Consider the following 20,717-nt stretch of genomic DNA (forward strand, 5'->3'; position numbering starts at 1 on the left):
TGACTTTTTGACTGGAATTTCTGAACCAGTTAAGCTTTTCATAATGGTGTCAAAATCATTTGTGATGCACTAGAAAAAAATCATAAAGAAAAAAATCAGACTGGAAATAGATGTAATTTACTAATATAATCCAGTGTAGTCGTTTTCATTTTTTTTATATAAAATTTTGTAATAATAATGGAAGGAAAAATAAAATCAAAATTGAGACAAAATTCAAAATGTATTATAAAAATACCTCTGAAAGGCCCCAGACATTATTCTAATCAAGTATTCCTGTTTTCACAGTACAGTTGAAATACTGTTCTTCTCAAGTTGTTGATTTAAGTCAACAAAAGTTTCTTGAAGCAGCTGCTGTGTAGAATTCTATACTAAATACTAGAAGAAATGCAAAGTTTAGAAAAGCTATCCTCAGAGAGTTTATAATCTAGTAGGAGAGTATGAGGCATAAGTATATGACTGAAGTAATAGAAAGTTCATTAGGAAGACATATTTAATATGTTACTATTTGCAGAGACTTTCAGTTATACATTATTTCATTGAATTGTCACTTTAACTCTATAGGGGCGGGGGAAGGGGGGAGGGATAAGGAAGGCTGATACTCTGCTTTTACAGATGAGGAAACCAAAGGTTCACAGAGTTTATGTCATTTACTGTGGCCAACAATTAATAAATGATGGAATCAAAATCACATCTTTTGATTTCAGGTATAGTGTATCTTCCACCATACTGTTCATCCTCACAGACTCAATGTTACAGTTAGTAAAATTTGTAGGTGGGGATTTCCTCCACTTGAAGCAGAGCCCATCTGTGTATTAGCATCTGAGAAAGCAGTTAGCAAATAGGGGAATTTCATTTTGTCTGTCTTTTCTCAGAAACCTTATAGAGTCCTGTAGAATCAGGCTGGACCTGAAGTCAACAATCTTGGGTTCAAATTCCACTATTCATACTTACCAACTGTATGACTATATAATCTCATTGAGTCTCAGTTTGCTTATTTGGAAAATCAGGAAAATAATACTTTTAGAACTTATCATACAAGGCTTGTAATCACAAGGTTTGAATGAGGAAATGAAATGTGTAAAATACTTTGGAAAATTTAAATAACCAAAAAAATGCCAATTATTGTGGCTTGAGTGATTCCTTCCTATATTGGGCTAATAAACTTCTAGTATGGGCCATGAATGAGGCAGCAACTCCAATGCCTGATGGTCAATTTACTTTGAAAAATATTTCAATTTCACTTTAAAGAAAGTTCATATTAACAATACTGCAAATATTGGCTACAGGAAAAATTTCCCTAATGTTTAGAATGTTTCTTAGAAAATTAAATTGATAATAGAAGAAAATTGCATGGATAACAAAATCTGAACCCATTCATTGCTATATGTGCTGGATTTACTGTTTGAGCCAAGTCCTTGGTGATACTGGTCCTCCGCCTTACCCCCCAGATCCCCTGTAGATATTGCCATAAACTTTGCTCCATAAGTTTGCCTGGCAGCCTTAGGTAAGTCTTAGGAAAAGCCTCCCAAAGAAGTAAATTTATGATGCAGAACATGAGAGCAAGATGAACATCCAAAACTCATTAAAAAAAAAATCTTTTTGTTGGGGAAATGAGGCTATAAACTGACAAATTAAAATTGTTTAGCTCCTTAGGAGTTATTTCATAATCTCTATCAACATCAAAGTTATTTTTAAACACACAAACACACAGCCTCACAAAGATCACATACTTTATCTGAGAAAAAAAAAAGTAAACATTTATTTCAACAATTACCAGAAACCCATTCTTCAACAACCTCATTCTAGTGTGAGACAAATATATTTATCTCCATTCCTAGGAAATTAAAAGTCTGATTAAATGGAATGCTTAGGTAACTAGATCTGCCCCTCCTTCTCCATCTTGCTAACTATGTTTAAGAAAAAGAAAAAGATTGTAAATAAGATATTGCAGTGGTTTTTTCTCCCTAAACAAACTTGCAGGGTCAGGATATATTCAACTGCCTCCACAATATTTTTTCTCCTATAATTCCCACATATAAAATACTCTAGGATTTAATAATTCAAAAGGAATTCAGTACATCATAAATGTACACGGAATATGGAACACTACTAGCTATTGAATAAGAGACTGTTTAAATTTATGCTTATGAAATCTATCATTTAGTAGTGATATGGCAAGTACACAATTAATATAATAATATTTTATAAAACACAGTACCAAACAATCAACAAACATTTAAGTTCTGTGTTGTGTCCTATGCTTAGCTCTAGGTATTTAAAAGAAGAACAAAACAGAAGTAGAAATGAGGCAAAGAGTTATATGAGGTTCAAGATAAAGATGGTTATTTCTTAAAGATGTGTCGCTTCAGGTGGATGTTAGGGATGGGTAACATAATAGGATAGAGGAAGAACAAAGGCATAAAGAAAGGAAAATGTGGATATATATATACAAGGGTATATAAATAACTCAAAACAACTTAAGAAAATGTGGTGATAAATAGCTTAGATAAGGCTGGAATCATAGAGTGACATCCAATTATGGATGCCCTTAAGTGCCAGGTAAAATAATTAACTTAATAGTGAATAGGGAACCACTAAAGATTATAGAACAATGAAGTGATGAGGTTAGACATTAATGTAAACAATATTTTTTCATTCTGTACAGTCATGCTGTAATGTAATGTAAACATTCATCCATGTTTAAGTTTGAGAAAATGGTGGCAAAAGGAGCTAGTTTTTTTTAATAGTCCAAAGGAGAAATTGTAATATCCTCTATTAGTATGGGGTCAATGGAAAAAGAGTTGAGAGGCAGTTGTAAGAGATATAATATTAATTGGATTGGTAACTAATTGTATATGAGAGAAGAAAGAAAAGAAAGAATCGGTGTCATCAAGATTTCAAATATGGAAGACTGGGCAAATTGGTAGTGTCACAAATAGAAAGAGTGAAGTCAGAAGAGGAAGCCGATTTAAAAAATAATAATAATAAATTTGTTTTTAGACATATTAAGTCCAAATTGCCAGTAGACTAAACAGATGTTAGTATCTTATAGGCAATTGAAAATTTGGAGTTATGGACAGAAGTCAAGGTGTTATATTATATGGATTAGGAGACATTTGCATATATTTGCATTGATAGCTAAAATCATGGAAATTAATAAGGTTGTCAAGGGGAAATGGTAGAGTGATTCAAAGAGGACAGAACTTTAGAGAATACTCATCTAAAGATGAAAGAAAGAAAGAAGATGAAGAGCTTGCAAAGGAGATGAAAAAGGAGCTGTTAAGAATGGCAGGAAAACCAGGAGAATTTGGTATTCTTCATGCCAAAGGAAAAGAAAGTAACCAGTAGGAGAGGCTGATCAACAGAGTCATATGTGGCCTTTGCAAGGAGGATGAAGACAGAGAAAAGGTCTCAGATATTAGGAGGCATTTAGGAGATTAACCAACTTTGAGAATAAAGCTCTAATATTGGTGAGATAGAAGCCTGATTGCAAATGATTTCATTGGAATTAAGATATAAAAAGGACCTTGGATATCACTGAATTTAACTGACTAATTTTATTGATGAGCAAACTGAGACTGAGGGAAATTAGGTGACTTGACCAAAGTTACACAAATTTCAAGTGCAAGAGCTGGGATATCAATCTAGATACTCCGACTACAAATCTATTGTGCTTTAATGTTAGGCTATGTTGTTTCCCAATTGAGAGTGGGTGGTGAGAAATGGAGGCATTTGGTATTGACAATTTTCCCCAATATTTTTCTGAGCAAAAGGGAGGAGAACAGTGGGATGGTAGATGAATGGCTCTGGAATGGTCAAAGGAAGAATTTTTTGTTTTCTTTTGTTTTGGGAAGAACATGTATTTTTGCTGATGAAATAGGGCCTGTGGAGAATGAGAGATTAATGATGCATGTGAAAGATAGGATGAATGACAAGTAGGATCCTAGAGGATACAGAAAGGAATAGACTGCCAGGCACAGAGGATAGTAGAATAAGTCTTTATTAATGGAAGGGCTCTCCCTCATTCTGAGATAGGAAATAGTTTGAGGGAACACGATTCATTCGTTCATTTTTACTATATTATTATAGCATAAATTGTTCATTCATCCATTCACTCAACATACATTAAAGGGCCAACTGTGCACAGATACATTTTGAAGAATGAGTTGAAGTGAGTCCACATGTCATGGACTCATTCTTTGTAATGAAGTAGAAGGCTAAGTTATTTGCACTATATGTGGAGGATAAAAACAATGACAAGAGTTCAATATATGAGAAAAGATTTATATAAACTCACTGGAGAATGAGATAAAAAGGTTGACTAGAACAGGACTGCTAAGCATCAATGAAGATATATTTATTATGCTCACTCATTATGTATTTAGAGTAAGTAAAAAAGGTTTTTAAAGACATTGATGTTTAAATGCTTTTTAAAAAAGGATGGCTTTACCATTCTCTAATTGATAAATGGTCAAAGGATATGGACAGATAACTTTCAGATGAAGAAATTGAAACCATTTCTAGTCATATGAAAATTATCAGAGAAATGCAAATCAAGACAATTCTGAGGTACTACTACATACTTTTCACATTGGCTACAATGACAGGAAAAAATAATGATGAATGTTGGAGGGGATGTGGGAAAACTGGGACACTAATACATTGTTGGTGAATTGTGAACAGATCTAACAGTTCTAAAGAGCAATTTGGAACTATGCTCAAGAAGTTATCAAACTGTGCATATCCTTTGACCCAGAAGTGTTTCTATTGGGCTTATGTCCCAAAGAGATCTTTTTTTTAAATTTTTATTTATTTTTTTTTATTTAATAGCCTTTTATTTACAGGTTATATGTATGGGTAACTTTACAGCATTAACAATTGCCAAACCTCTTGTTCCAATTTTTCACCTCTTACCCCCCCACCCCCTCCCCCAGATGGCAGGATGACCAGTAGATGTTAAATATATTAAAATATAAATTAGATACACAATAAGTTACATGACCAAACCGTTATTTTGCTGTACAAAAAGAATCAGACTCTGAAATATTGTACAATTAGCCTGTGAAGGAAATCAAAAATACAGGTGGGCATAAATATAGGGATTGGGAATTCAGTGTAATGGTTTTTAGTCATCACCCAGAGTTCTTTCTCTGGGCGTAGCTGGTTCAGTTCATTACTGCTCCATTGGAAATGATTTGGCTGATCTCCTTGCTGAGGATGGCCAGGTCCATCAGAACTGGTCATCATATAGTATTGTTGTTGAAGTATATAATGATCTCCTGGTCCTGTTCATTTCACTCAGCATCAGTTCGTGTAAGTCTCTCCAGGCCTTTCTGAAATCATCCTCTTGGTCATTTCTTACAGAACAATAATATTCCATTATTCCACTACAAAGAGGGCTGCCACAAACATTCGTGCACATATAGGTCCCTTTCCCTCCTTTAAGATCTCAAGAGATCTTAAAGGAGGGAAAGGGACCCACCTGAGGAAAAACGTTTGTGGCAGCCCTCTTTGTAGTGGCTAGAAACTGGAAATTGAATGGATGCCCATCAATTGGAGAATGGCTGAATAAATTATGGTTTATGAATGTTATGGGATATTATTGTTCTGTAAGAAACGATCAGGAAGATGATTTCAGAGATGCCTGGAGAGACCTACATGAACTGATGTTAAGTGAAATGAACAGAACCAGGAGATCATTATACACTTCAACAACAATATTATGAGGATCAATTCTGATGGACGTGGCCCTCTTCAACAATGAGATGATTCAAACTAGTGCCACTTGTTCAGTGATGAAGAGAGCCATCTGCACCCAGAGAGAGGACTACAGGAACTGAGTGTGGAACACAACATAGCATTTTCACTCTTTTTGTTGTTATTTGTTTTATTTTGCTTCTCTCTCTCTCTCTCTCTCTCTCTCTCTCTCTCTCTCTCTCTCTCTTTTCTCTTTTACTGGTTTGATTTGATTTTTCTTGTGTGGCATAATAATTGTATGCATATATTGGATTTAACATATATTTCTATTATGTTTAACAAATATTTGACTACTTGCCATCTAGGGGAGAGCATGGGGGAAGGGGGGAAATTGGAACACAAAATTTTGCAAGGGTTAAAGGTAAAGAATTGTCCACACATATGTTTTGAAAAATAAAATGCTGTAATAAAGAAAAAAAATTTAAAAAGGATGGCTTTAGAATCAGGAAGATTTGAGTTTGAATGCAGCCTGAGATATTTACTCAGTCAATAAACATTTATTGAATGCCAACTATGTATTAGGCACTGCATCCAATCTTAGAGATATGAAGAAAGTCAACAGAAAGTCTCTGCTTTCAAAGATCTCACAGTCTAATGGGGGAGATAACATACAAACAATTATGTTTTGTTGTTTGTCCTTTGTTCTTGAAGAGCACCATGACATTGGGGAGGTGATGACATGACATGCAAGTGAATTGGATTTAAGTGGGGGAGGGCTGGACAAGGCCACATAACTCATTTTCTCCTCCAGAGCCATCTGGGTCCAATGGCCGGGTATAGATCAAGATGACTGGAGATGGTCCTGGATGTGTAAGCAAGCTATATGAGAGAATATAGTAAATTACATGGAGAGAAGGCCCCATGAATTAAGAGGTATTTGGAAAGGCTTTCCATAGTAGCTGGGATTTTAGCTAGAACTTAAAGGAAGCTAGGGAAACCAGGAGGTGGAGCTAAAGAGGGAGAACATCCCAGAAACAGTGGACAGCCATTGAAAATGACTTAATGAATCTCATCAATAAAATGATCCAAGACAATCCTAAAGGACTAACGATGAAGCATATTTGAAAAAGAACTGATGTTGTTTGAATATAGACTGAAGCAAGATTTTTCACTTTCTTTTTCTTTTATATTTGAGTTCTCTTATACAAAATGACCAATACAGAAATGTTTTACATGATTGTACATGCATAGTCTATGTCTTATTGATCCCCTATCAGGGATGGGGGAATGGAGAAAGCTTTTCAGGTTTGCAAAGCACTTTATAAATTTTACTTCATTTTATTATCACAACAACCCTTGGAGTTAGGTACTATTATTATCCCATTTTAACAATAAGGAAGCTGAGGCAGACAGTGATTAAGTGACTTGCTCATAGTTCTGTAGACATTTTAAACATAAAACTAAACTTATTATTCACCACCTCCCACCCACAACAAAGTCTTTCCTTGCTTCAAAACTACCTGTTAATGTCAAGGACTTGAAACATAGGTGTCATCCTCTAATCCTGACCATTTCCCACTGCTTATCCCATTTAGGGCCAAAGTTTATCAATTTTGTCTCTACAACATCTTTCAGATACACTCCCTTAAGTTCTCTGACACTGTCACCAATGTAATACAGGTCTTATCTCTTCATACTTGGTGAATCTACCTACCTTAAAAAATATATCCATTTTGGAGCACCTACCTAGTAAGACAGGAAAGTGCACAAATGGGTTCAGTAATAATCAGATAATAAGTCAACATACCATTTATTAAGTGTTTACTGTGGTCCAGGAATTGTTTGGTACTGAAGATATAAAGAAACATAAAAGTAGTTCCTGCCCTCTGGGAGCTTACAATTTGGTGGGGGGAAAATATGTACATAAATAGATACACTGGAGATACACATAGAGTAGATTTAAGGTACCTTTAGAAAGGAAGGCACCAGCAATTAGGGACCTGGAATGGTATCTCAGGTAATCTTAAAGCCACAAAATGATTTAACATCTGACTTCAGATTTCTCTCCATTTCCCAATCCCTAATGCCATCCTTGATAATATCATTATTTGGGCTGATGACCCCTTTAACAACTTGACCTCTCAATTCTTCCGTCTTTTCAACTTCTCAACCTTACTTCTGGGATCTCAGATTAAGTCTTATATACATCTCCAAGATCCCGAACTTTGAAATTACATTGTCTGCTTCCTTCAAGACTCAGCTAAAATCCTATCTTCTAAAAGAAGTCTTGCTTTAAATCTCACAATTCTAAGGAAAGTAAAGGGAATCATCCTTTATTAAACAATTATTATGTGTCAGGCACTGTGCTCAGTGCTTTGAAAATACTATCTCATTTGATTCTCACAAGAACTCTGGGAGGTAAGTGCTATTATTATCCCCATTTTACAGATGAGAAAATTAAGGGAGACAGAAGTTAAGAGACTTGCTCAGGGTCACACAGATAGTTGAGTGTCTTAGTTGGATTTGAACTCAGGACTTCCTAATTCCAACTTTAGGTATATACCATCTACTGCTTTCCCTCTCTGTTAAGTTTCTTATTGATCCTTTATATAGTAAGTTTATACAGTTATTTGAATGTTGTCTGTCTTGTTAGACTGTGAACTTGAAATCAGTGACTACTTTTACCTTTTTTTTTTTTTTTTTTTTTTTTTTTTTAAATTTAATAGCCTTTTATTTACGGGATATATACATGGGTAACTTTACAGCATTAACAATTGCCAAACCTCTTGTTCCAATTTTTCACCTCTTACCCCCCCACCCCCTCCCCTAAATGGCAGGATGACCAGTAGATGTTAAATATATTAAAATATAACTTAGATACATAATAAGTATACATGACCAAAACATTATTTTGCTGTACAAAAAGAATCAGACTCTTTACCTTTCTTTATAGCCCACTATGCAAAGCACAGTGAATAGCACATAGTAGGCACTTAATAAATCTTTACTTAATGATAATAATCTCTTGTCTTTATACCATTTTAATTATTTTATTTATACTAAATATATTACTTTTCTTTATCATGCTTTCACTTCTAGTCTCTCAGTCTGCATATTCTTCCAGTTTGTCCCTTTTGCCCTGGATTCATTTACCTCCAAGTCCCAGCATTGATGCTAAGATCCTTTACATTCCTGATTTTCTGCCTTTCTAGATTTTTGAATTTTCAGCAGGAACCAATTCTCATTATGCTATTTCTCTGTTCTTGATGATATGCTCCTACATGACTGATAAGCTTCATTGGAGAAATTCATGCAATGAAGCCTACTACAAATATTATGGTATATGACCTCAGCTATTGTCCAAATTATAATATTACAGTTGGATGGATAATTTATTGAGCTAGTCCATCAGCAAATTTATTTTGGACAAGCACTAAAGATGGATGATTACTTTTTTAATGATCTAAAGCTGCTTCCTGCCATAGAAGCCCATCTTTTAAAAACCAATAATCTTCCCTGAGATATTATATGGTTGTGAATCATGTAACATCATAAATCTCAGAAGAATCAAAATTATAGGTGACCTAAAAAGAGACAATTTCTCCCTCCAAGAAGTTTAGCAATGCCTTAAGGGAAATACAGAAATGGAATAGTACCTAAATGAGACTGAGGAAAGGTCAAGGGAAGATTTTTTTTAAGGATCAAAGAGATTAAGAATTTCTTCTTTTTTTCTTTTCTTTATCTCTATCTCTTTCTTCCTTCCTTCTTCCCCCCTTCCTCTCTCTTTTTCTCTTCTTTCTTTCATACTAAGAAATTTTGACAGACAGCAAAGAGGCTCATATATGAAGGCCTCTTTCCAAGTCAAATAAAGTCTAGGCTGACTACAAGTGTGTATGAAGGGGAAGAGGAAGGTTGAAGGAGGAGGCTAGGAAAGTAGGAAAATTTAGAACAGGTGTGTGGGTAGTGAGACAGGGAGTTAGGGTTATGTAGTGTTATGGGAAATACCTATATTTAGTCCCAGGATCTGACATTTTCTAATTTTGTGATTTTAAGGTAGGTTAATTCCTCCAAGACTCAGTTTCTGTATCTGTAAATGTATCTCAAACTGCCAACAAAAACAAAGCTACTTGGAAATGCCAATAGCACTTTAAGCATAAATCCACGATTAAATTTATTATATCTTCTCCAAATATGCTCTGTTTTCTGATTTGACCACAGCATAATTGGTCTTTTTCTCCCTTTCTGCAGTGTTTGGAATCTTGTTGTTATCTTATCTCTTTCTACTTCATGGTCTCTTATATTCAATCAACTAACAAGTCCTTTTACTTCAGCTCCATTTCTTGTACAAATTCTTTTTTGTCTTATTCCCACAGTCACCTTTATATACCATCTCCAATCATCCTAATTTCTATCTGGCCACTGGATCCACATGGCTCTGGAGGGAAAAGTGAAGCAGGTGACCTTGCACAGCCCTCCCTCGCTTAAATCCAATTCACTTGCATGTCATGACATCCACCTCCCTGATGTCAGAGTCCTCTTTGAGAACAAGGTCAAACAACAACAGGTCTTCACTGCCCTCTCTTGAACAGCGAGATGGTTCAGTGCCATGCCTAGAGTCGGAAGAGCCGAGTTCAAAACCAGCCTCAGACACTTAGTTGTGTGACCCTGGTCAAATTTCTTAACCCTGTTTGCCTCAATTTACTCATCAGTAAAATGAGCTAAAGGAAGAAATGGCAAACCACTCTAGTATCTTTGTCAAGAAAACTTCAAATGGAATCATGAAGAGTCAATTATAACTGAAATAACTGAATAAACATTGCCATTTATCCAGATTATTGCAATGCGTTTCTAAGATGTCACTGTCACTTCCTTCTCTCTTCAATCTGTTTTTCATATATTGATCTGGTCATACCACTTTTATGTTTAGAAATATTCAGGGGCTTGATTGCTCAGTAAAATTTATACTTCTCAGGATGACTTCCAAAGCCTTCTATAGCCTGGTGATATTATATTTCCATCCTTTACTCATATTACTTTTTTCCTTATGATCTACAATCCTCCATTCTGTATAATTCTTTAGCTCTCAAACATGCATTACACATTCCTATTTCAATGCCTTTAATAACATATTTATTAATGTATGTATTGTCTATCCTATTTCTCTTTGCACATTAAATTTCTACCCATTGGTTATTGGAAATCTTTCTTAGCAATATCTCAAATGCTACAACCTCTGTCAAGCTTTTTCTGGACTCCTTCAGTTGGGAATGATCTTTTCCCTCAAACCTCACCTAGTACTTTGTTTTACAATGATCACCATGTAATATTGTGTATTTTGCTTATCTATATTTGATTCTTATCTCCTTTCTATATTATAAACTCCATAAAATCATTGAAGGGTCTATGTCTTACCTAAGTTTTTTCCTTAAAAGGATATGAATCAATAATTCATAAAAGATGATACTCATATTGTAAACAATCTCTTTTACCTGTACAATTTAAGTTTTATTAGAGAAATTTTTACATAGTTATTTATCACAATTCTCAGAAAGTCTTCTGAGTGTATGCATTTCACAGGGAATATGATCTGTAATGCTTCCTTTGACAACCTTGTTAACATAAAAGGTCCTTGTCATATTTGTCGTCTAAATTAAAACTCTTGTACATTTGTTTGATAGTGATCATGAGTCCCTGCAGTGGTTAATTTTCTCATAAATACTTAAATGACAATTTTTCCAAGCTCAACTGTAACTGGACAGCCATTCTATCTAGGTCTAGCTATTCCCAAGAAAGATGAGTCTATATAAAATACATAGGGTGTCATTAAACAATCTCTAGAAAAAAAGTTCAGCCTCATTAATAGACATTAAAGTGTAAGGTCCTTGGGAATATGGATGGGCCTGTTTTTTTTGTTTTTTGTTTTTTTTGCCATTTCTGTATCCCGATGCTTAGCATCATATATCTAGAACATAGTAAATGCTTAATTCTTATTAACTGATTGATTAAAATGCAAATCATAAATCTTTAAATTCAAATTCAAGGTCATCAAATTGGCAATATTAAATAAAAATGAAACAACTCAGTGTTAATTGATGTAAAGAAAAACATGCTCATTGCTAGTAGAACTGCAAATAGAATATTTGTGAAAAACAATAGGCAAAAATTGTCATTTTTTTGTCCAAATATCCATTTATTAAGAATTTAGCCTATGGCTATAATTTTAAAGAAAAAAGATACACATTTACATATACATATCTTATTATCATTCTGATTACAAAGTCTTGGACATGGTTAATTTTCCAACATCTGGTGAATGACAAACCACTTTTAGTATCTTTGCCAAGACTCAAGTGGAGACACAAAGAGTTGATCATGACTGAAACAGTTGAACAGTAATGCCATTTATTGATTCTACTGCAATGTGTTTCTAAGATGTCATCCTGCCACTCCTCTCTCTTCTCTCCATTCTACCTTTCATATTATTGCCAAAACCCTTGTTAAGCATTGATCTGTTTCTGCTACTCTTCTGCTTAGAAATATTTAAGGGCTTGATTGATCTTAGTAAAATTTATGCTGCTTGACTTTAATGGAAGTTTTTCTCACACTAGGGTATTTCTCACACTGATGAAATCACAAGTCTGGAACAACAATAACAACAACAAAAAAATGCCATTATAATGAAATAGCACAATGCCATTAAAATGAAAGTCACATGAAGTAATTCATAGTAAAGAAAGCATAACCAGAAGACAAATATGCATATTGATTAATAGCTACAAAAAGAGAAAAATACCTGTGAATTAATGGAAAAATGGAAAAGAATACAGAGTAGTAGATATATGAGACAGAGACATTAATGTTGAAGTATAAATATATGGAAATGAATGCTTACTAATTTAAAAGTAGATAATTTATGTTTAAAAGTTAATGTTACATTGCCCTTGGTACCTGTCATGCTTTTCTACACAGTGAACATCTAAAAATGTTAGTTGATTTGACTGAACCAGAAAACTTTACAGAGTTTGATAAAATGACAGCAAAATTTACATGGAGAAACAAAAGTTCAAGACTTGAAAGGGAAATAATGGGGAAAAAATAAGGAGATTTGATTGCCAGATAGTAAATTATATTACCAAGCAATAATTTTGTTCTAATGAAAAAGAGAAAAGTTAACCAATAAAATATATCAGATAATGAAGTAGCAGTGACAGTCTAGTGTTTTGATTAATTTACAAACAAAAATTACTTCAGAAAAGACATAAAGAAGAATTACTGGGAAAATAGAGTGGAAGTTTGGTGGAAGATGGATTTAGAGTAACATGTTATATCAATAAATTCTGAAAGGATATGAAAATTGAATGGAAAGAAATCATATTCTTAAAAAGTTAGAGGAGAATAAGTTATAGCTCTCAAAACTTTGGGCAAGGGAAGAATTCAAAACCAGATTCAAGATAGAGGAGATTATAAAAGACAAAATAGATTATTTTGTTGAAGTGTGAGAAATGAGGGTTGAGAGATCCCCTGACAGTAATGGGGTCCCCTGGGTTGGTTGCAGGCTTTGCGAAGAATTTGCAAATCAGAATGGATACAGGTGCAACCTTTGTGGCAAAAAAAAAAAAAAAAAAAGTTTATTACACTAAGAAAACAGTTTTCTTAGTGGAGAAAATCCTGTTAGGATTGTTTGCAAAGTGGTTTTTTTTTTTTTTTTTTTCCTTTTTTGTTGCAAACCTAATGCCAAGTACAGATCTTGGCTCTTAGTAAGTGCTTAAAAATCCTTGTTGAATCTGATTGCAGCAATGTAAATGCAAATAAGACTAAAAGTCAATAATACTAAGATCAAATACAATATTAGAATCAATTTTTTAAAATTAAAATTCATATACCTGATGGAATTTGACAGGGCAGAGAGTTGTGAGAACCCCTTCTGGTCAGCGCAGGTCCTTTGTAAAAGAATTTATGGACCTGAAAAGTTAGATTGGGAAAAAGAAGTTTATTGGCACTGAGAAATCAGCTTTTACTAGGAGGCTAACTTTCTCAGTGGCAAGGTCCCAACAAAAAAGTAAAGGTCTAGCAGAGGAGTCCTGGCAGAAAGATAAACAAAGGATGTAGAGAAATCCTGGCAGAAAGATAAAGAGGAGTTAACGCTTAGAAGAGAATGTCTTCTCAGTGGACAGGGGTCCTCGCAGGCAGCTATGCCAAAGAGAGGTCCCTTGGCCTGGCGTCTTCCTGCTTTTAAAGTCCTCTGCAAAGAAATGAGAAAGTAGAAACTTATTTGATCTTGGCTGGGAGCTGGGGACAATTTGAGTTGAAATCAGACAGAAATCTTCCAACTGAATAGAAGATTTCCAATTGAATGAGTGTCCCTGGACTAATCTTCAACTCAGTAGAGGGTGAAAGTGTAACAGAATGAAACTACTTGATTCCCTGGGGCTGTCTTTCTTAGGGGAGAGCTTCTCTGAGGGTTCAAGGAGAGTTTCTCCCCTTCAAGGAGTTTCTCAAGTGTTTACTCCAAAGTCAGGACAGTTTCAGGGTTCCCCCATCATACTTTTAGCAAACTTACAAAATATAAAATGAAATATAATATTAGTTATGATTACTCTTTGAAATGATTCTATTTAATTGTTTTGTAGAAATGTACTTTGCGGAGAATTTTAGATGGTTTTTGGGAAGTGTCTGTTATGTCAAAACAAAATGTATAAATGTTTTAAGAATCTGCCTCGTGTTAACTGCAAGTATTTGAATAAGTGAAAAAGAATGAGAAAAATTAAACAACAGCAAAAGCAATAACAAACATAAATTTAATCATTAGAAGGCAAAAGCAGGAAAGTTCAAAACAGTTCTTCAATAGAAAGAAAAAAACAGAAATAATCAAAACATCATAATCTATTCATAAACTTAGATCATATTCTCCCATAAATGTATGCAACATCCATGGTGGAAAGCAGGTATACATCTACTTACGTTAAGTAGGAAGACAGTGAATGGGAAAACCACTGTGCCTGCATCAAATCACAATTTTAGCCTATTGATCTTAATGTTCCTTGGTCTCTTAAAGGAAAAGCTTTACCATATAAAGCCCTTTCTCTGCTAACTGTTCTCCTTCTGGTCCTTATCACTCCATTACTAAACAAAATTGTTCCTTTTCTGCTCTAAAAAGATGAAGCAGAAACAAACTTATTTTATTCACAGCCACTTTGAACAGGGTCCTAAGAAAAGTACTGAGCTTTTTCATTGAGAAACTTTTCCTTTAAGACAGAGGACTATCAAGTTCCTCAGATGTTCAGAGAGTAAGGAATTCTATTTTGTCTAAGAAAAGGTTGTGGTGGTTGTTGTTAGTCTTTAGTTCTTGAAGAAGATCATGACTTCAGAGAGGTTATGCCATGACAGGCAAGTGAATTGGATTTAATTGAGGTAGAGCTGTGCAATATTCCCAGACCCAGTTTTTTCTTCAGAGCTATCTGGGTCCAGTAGTAAGATAAGCAAAGAATATCTCAACAAAAATCTAATCCTCTCAAACCAGAGATGGCAATTGGAAATCAAAGCAGATAGCCTGGAGAAGTTTTTCCTGTGTGAGGCTTTTGAAAGAACCAAAGAGCAACAAATTCACTAGCTTTTCTCAGTAGCAGGATAGAGCTTTTAAGTCTTTCTCCAGACAATTCTTCCAATTAACAAGTTCCCAGAAAGTCAGTTGAAGATTCACTATCTCAGACCAGAAGCCCTTTATATCTTCTTTTCTAGAGATTCTTTGCTAAACCTCTCCTCATGCTTGTCTCTTGTTGGTTTCTTTAGAAAATAAATAAAATTTTTATTCTAAATTAAATATATACCAAATAGAATGGGCATTCCCAAATACATAGTAGAACAGATTAACAGGGTGGGGGAAAAGATTGTACATGAAATTGTGGATCTCTATTATGTACACCTTGCTTTTCTTTTAAAATATATAATAAAATAATTCAACCTGTTGCGCTTTCAAAATATCTTGCCATACCTGACAATGTTTTGGCCTTTCTGTTCTCTCCTATGACACTGGCAAAGGATCTTTTTTTTTTGCTAGGAGATGCTTGAAGTGCCAACATTCATTCCTAACATGGATACATTAGAAACTCCCTTGAAAAAAAGAATTATTTAATTATAAATTAAAAAAATAATAAACTAATTCAGGAAGCCTAAGACATGGGGAATGGTAGAGAATAAGAATTAAGAAATAAATTGTGATTGTACTCATAAATATTCTAGGACTCTGCTACCATCTATGAAAATCTACTTTAGTTGAGTTGAAAAACTACTTTAGTTGAGTTGAACTACTTTAGAGCCACAGGCAAAAAAATTGACTTAGCTATAGTTCTGTCTTTTAAGGTAAAAGCAGTAAGTAGTGGAAAGAGCAACACATGGCTTAAAACAATCTTTCAGTCAGAGAATAGCTAAGGACCTTGAGGAAGCCAAAAATAGTTGTAGCCCTTCCCTGTATGAGAGTGGAGGGTGGAAGTATTTGAAAGAGCTGGTTCACAGTGGTATGAACTTTCCTTCTTAAACACAGCATTTTCATTTGATATTGGATAGAATATCAAGAGGCTATGGAATTAGTTGGAAAACACACAGAACAGAACTGCAATTTCTAGCAAAGAGCAGCAAAGACATGACAGGTAAGAGAAAAAAGCTAAGACATGATCTCTGGCAGGGAGATGGCCCATCAGAGACCAGATATAGAATGGGAGGTAGGAGTTTCTTCTTTATATTCATATATCCTGACTTCTTGTACATCCTGCCTTTACACGGGTACTTCCATATCTGTAAATTTTAAGGAATTTAGCAACAAAGAGCAGAAGAGATAAAGGACCATTGTTAGCAGGAATGAAAATTATCCCTATTACTCTTCCAATTGAAAGAGTGTGTGATGTAACAAAAACATCTACAGCAACTTTTTTGTGGTGACAAGGAGGTAGAACCTGGGGATATGTCCATTAATTGGGAAACAGCAGAACAAATTGTGATATATGAATGTAATGGAATGCTTCTCCTCTATGAGAAATAATGAGCAGGTAGATTTCAGAAAAATCTTGATTGACTTACTGATGCTGAACCAGGAAAACACTGTACACAGTAACTCCAACATTGTACAATGATCTACTTTGATAGATTTAGATTTTCTCAGCAATACAATGATCTAAGATAATTCCAAAAGACTTATGATGTAAAGTACTATCTACTTTTGGAGAAAGAACTGTGGAGTCTTGTAGAGGGCTGGAACTCTGAAAAGTGTACTTGAATCAAAGACAGCAGAGCACTTAAGGCTAATTAACTACTCAATGTGTGATAATGGTTCTATAAACATATGGTGATGTGATGACTCTCCTCATGGTTGGCACCTGCTGAATGTGTTGTGATGAGGTAATCAGAGGCAAGGATTGGAGGCCGAGGGAGAAGGGTCAGACTCTCTCTGCCACAGCATGCTGAGGAGAGAGGACTTCAGGCTCCAGACCTGGAGTCCAGGATTCATCTTTGGCGAGCTATGTGGCAGCTTGCCTGCCTCCTTCACTTCTCCTCCTAAAGACTAAGGATTTTGACTGATCCTGACTCTGATCCCGAGGCCCTCCAGAGAGCTAGCCTGTATGCTATAGGGTCTGAATGCAGTTCAAAGCTGCATATTATTTTCACTTTTTTTGGTTTTTTTCTTATTTTCCTTATTTTCTTATCTTTTTTCCTTTTTTGTTCTGATTTTTCCTTCACAGAGTGATTTATGTGGAAATGTGTTTATTATAATTGTAAATCTATATTTTATATTATATATTATATTGCTTGCCATTTTGGGAAGGGGATTGGATTGGAGAGGGATGGAGAAAAATATTTTTTGGAAATCAAAATCTTATAAAAGTAAATGTTGAAAGCTATCTTTACATGTAGAAAAATACTATTAGGTGGGAAAAAATAAAGAGTGTATTTGTGGGAAAGCAAGCTCAAGATTTATGGGGAAAATACTCTCTTGGCCACTTTTGTTATGATGGTGCTTCCTTAAATTACTTTAATGATTTTAACAAACCAAGTAGATTGGCCCATTGGTCTAAAAAGAAGATACAAGCAGAATTCCCAAAGACTTGGTACTTTGTAGCTCAAAAAGTTGATTAAAGTTGATTAAAGAACACACCTGATCAGCACCCCATTTTTCAATTTTCATTATCCTTTCTATTTAAAGTAATGCCAAGGGGATTTCTAAAAATTGGCATACCCTCAACACCTTAATCTGTCTTGATTTGATTTTGACTAGAGATCATATATGATGTATAAGTAGCAACTTATGGGATTTCAGGCTTAGTTTGTCTTGATTGGACTTTGACCAAAGCCCTCTACAAGAAAGAAAGAAAGACAAAGGGAAAGAAAAAAGGAGTATACTGGACCAAACCCTAAAAGACTTTGTATACTTAGGATCTCTGCAGGTGCTGGAGGGTGAAAGGTATAAGAGTCTATAGGCTTTCCATGAACCAATCCAGAATGCAAAACAGATGCCCATTAAAGTAGTCCTCTAAAAGGAAGAGTAAGTGAAAGCACCCTTGATAGATAACTTTTTAAGGAATTTAGCAACAAATTGCAGAAGAGATATAGGACCATTGTTAGCAGAAATGAAAAGATCAAGTGAAGTTTTTTGTTTGTTTTTAGCACAGGAAAGATATGAGAATGTTTGTAGCAGTGGGAAACAAGTCAGCAGAAAGGGAGAGATTGAAAATAAGTGGGAGAGTGGGGATGACAGAGGAGACAATATGTTGGAGAAGACAGGATGAAATGGGATCACTTATACAAGTAGAGGGATTAGCTTTGGTAAAGAATAAAGCCACTTCATTAAGTGAAACGGGGATTAAATGGCAGAAGATGCCTGAGTGCTAGGAAAGGAGAATATGTGGAGAAGATGGAGTTCACAATAAATGGTCTTAATTTTCTATAAATATGAGGCAAGTTTCCCATATGAGAGAATGGGGAGAAGGAGAACCATGAGAGGTTTGAAGAAGGATGAAAAGGTTTGGAAGAGCGATTGTAGAGAATGAGATAGTGAATTGACAAAGGAGATAGAGCGTAGAAAGCAAGCTATATACAGGATGATTTCAAAAAGACCTAGAGAGACTTACATGAACTGATGCTGGGTAAAGTGAGTAGAACCAAAAGAACATTGTATACAGCAACAACAAGAATATGGGATAATCAAGTGTGATGGACTTGGCTTTTTTCAGCAATGAGTTAATTCAGATTAATTCCAGTAGACTTGTGATGCAGAGAACAATCTGCATCCAGAAAAAAGTACTGTGGGGACTGAATATAGATCACAAAATAGTATTTTCACTTTTATTGTTGTTACTGTTATTGTTTACTTGCTTTTTTTCTCATTTTTTCCCTTTTTGATCTGATTTGTGTGTGTGTGTGTGTGTTCAATATGATAAATGTGGAAATATGCTTAGAAGAATTGCACATGCTTAACCTATATTGAATTACTTGCTGTTTGGGGGAAGTGAGGGGGGGGAAAGGAGAAAAAGATGGAACACAAAGTTTTGTTAGGGTGAATATTGCATGTATTTTGAAAAATGAAAGCTATTTTTTTAAAAGAAGTTTTGCCATGATAGAATATCTGATTTAGAACAGAAAGCTGAAATGTTCTACTCTAACTTGCTCCTGAAGAAGCATTCACTCTATAATATACCTAACAAGTCCTTATCTTGTCTTCATCAGAAGACTTCTGGGTAGGAACAATTCAGTACCTATTATAAGGTAAGCCATTCCACTTTGGGACAGCTCTTATTATCAGAATTACTTTCTTTGTAATGTAATGTAAAGTGGGAAATACATTATCAGCCCTGAATATCATCATGTCTACAGAAGTATGGTTACAAAGTCTTGACTAGTTACTAGACAGATGCTATATTCGTGTACCCTGAGCAATTGTAGTAAATTGTTATTTATTGTTTATAAGAGATACTGTCACCTTAAGGGAGAAATTTAAGCTGTGTCTGCTATATATTCTGAGATGCTATAAGAATGACAGGTGCAGGCACAGAAAAACCAAAGATAATGTCTAGAGATTACTCTTCATGTGTTGTAGATGTTAAAAATGAAAAATTTTTATTGTCACAGTGCGTTTATGCTTTAGGGAGATAATCACCTTTGGGGTATGGAGAAAGCTGAGCACATTTAAATCTAATACTTAGATACAAATTAAGAGATAATGAAACAATTTCTACCTCTATAGAAGGTAAAAGAGATACCAGCCAAAGTGGTAAACGTGTAGAAACTTTAGGGCACATTCATTGTAGCTACTATTGAGTTTCAGATTTTTTTACAGCTCTATTTTTGAAGTTTTCTTAGCCAAGATACCAGAATGATTTGCTATTTTCTTCTCCAGGTCATTTTATAGATGAAGTAAGGCAAATAAGAATTAGGTGTTTTGCCCAGGGTCACACAGCTAGTAAGTATCAAGGCTGGATTTGAACTCATAAATAGAGAGTTTTCCTGATTCCAAGCCCAGCACTCTATCTACTGTGCCACCTAGCTGCCCATTTATTGTAATAGCTATAGCAATAATAGAGCACATAGTACTTTAAGATTTGCAAATCTCTTCACACATGTTACTTCACTAGTCTTCACATGACAATGATGCAGTCAATATTATCTCCATTTTAGAGATGGGAAAACTGAAGCTGAGAGAGATTAACTGACTTGCCAAAGATCAACTGCTAGGAGATGGCTGAGGTAGGATTAGAACTCGTCTTCCCAGCTCCAAGTCTAACACTTAATTGATGTAGCTGCATTTCTTTGACTTCTATGCTGCTCAGAGGGACTTCATGATAAACTATAATCTTGGCACTTATGGTGCTTTGAAAAGTAGCATACTGTTGCTGACAATCCATAAAATTGATTAGAAAAGATGGCAAGTCAGTAAATAATTTAGAAATAGGCATGCATTGGGTTTGGGGCATGGGAAAGAGTAGAGAAGGACATAGATCCCAGGGATCATTGGTCACAGATTTAGAGGTCATCTA

General features: G+C 34.8%; 1 protein-coding gene and 1 long non-coding RNA gene across 4 annotated transcripts in view; one reads left to right on the plus strand and one right to left on the minus strand.

Moving 5' to 3' along the window:
• The window catches only part of LOC105749373, a 128,520-nt gene that overhangs the window by 73,408 nt on the left and 34,395 nt on the right, over nt 1–20,717 (minus strand). The window lies entirely within an intron of this gene.
• AARD (alanine and arginine rich domain containing protein) overlaps nt 1–20,717 on the plus strand; it is a 50,803-nt gene that overhangs the window by 16,868 nt on the left and 13,218 nt on the right. Inside the window, exon 4 of one of the 2 annotated variants that reach the window (XR_004231076.1) lies at nt 20,359–20,427. The exons of the other annotated variant lie outside the window; for it this stretch is intronic. The gene's annotated coding sequence lies outside the window, so the exon portion shown is untranslated. The remainder of the gene's footprint in view (nt 1–20,358; nt 20,428–20,717) is intronic. 2 annotated transcript variants of the gene reach the window in all.

This window comes from Sarcophilus harrisii, chromosome 1 (genome assembly GCF_902635505.1).
Source record: "Sarcophilus harrisii chromosome 1, mSarHar1.11, whole genome shotgun sequence".
Classification (NCBI taxonomy): domain Eukaryota; kingdom Metazoa; phylum Chordata; class Mammalia; order Dasyuromorphia; family Dasyuridae; genus Sarcophilus; species Sarcophilus harrisii.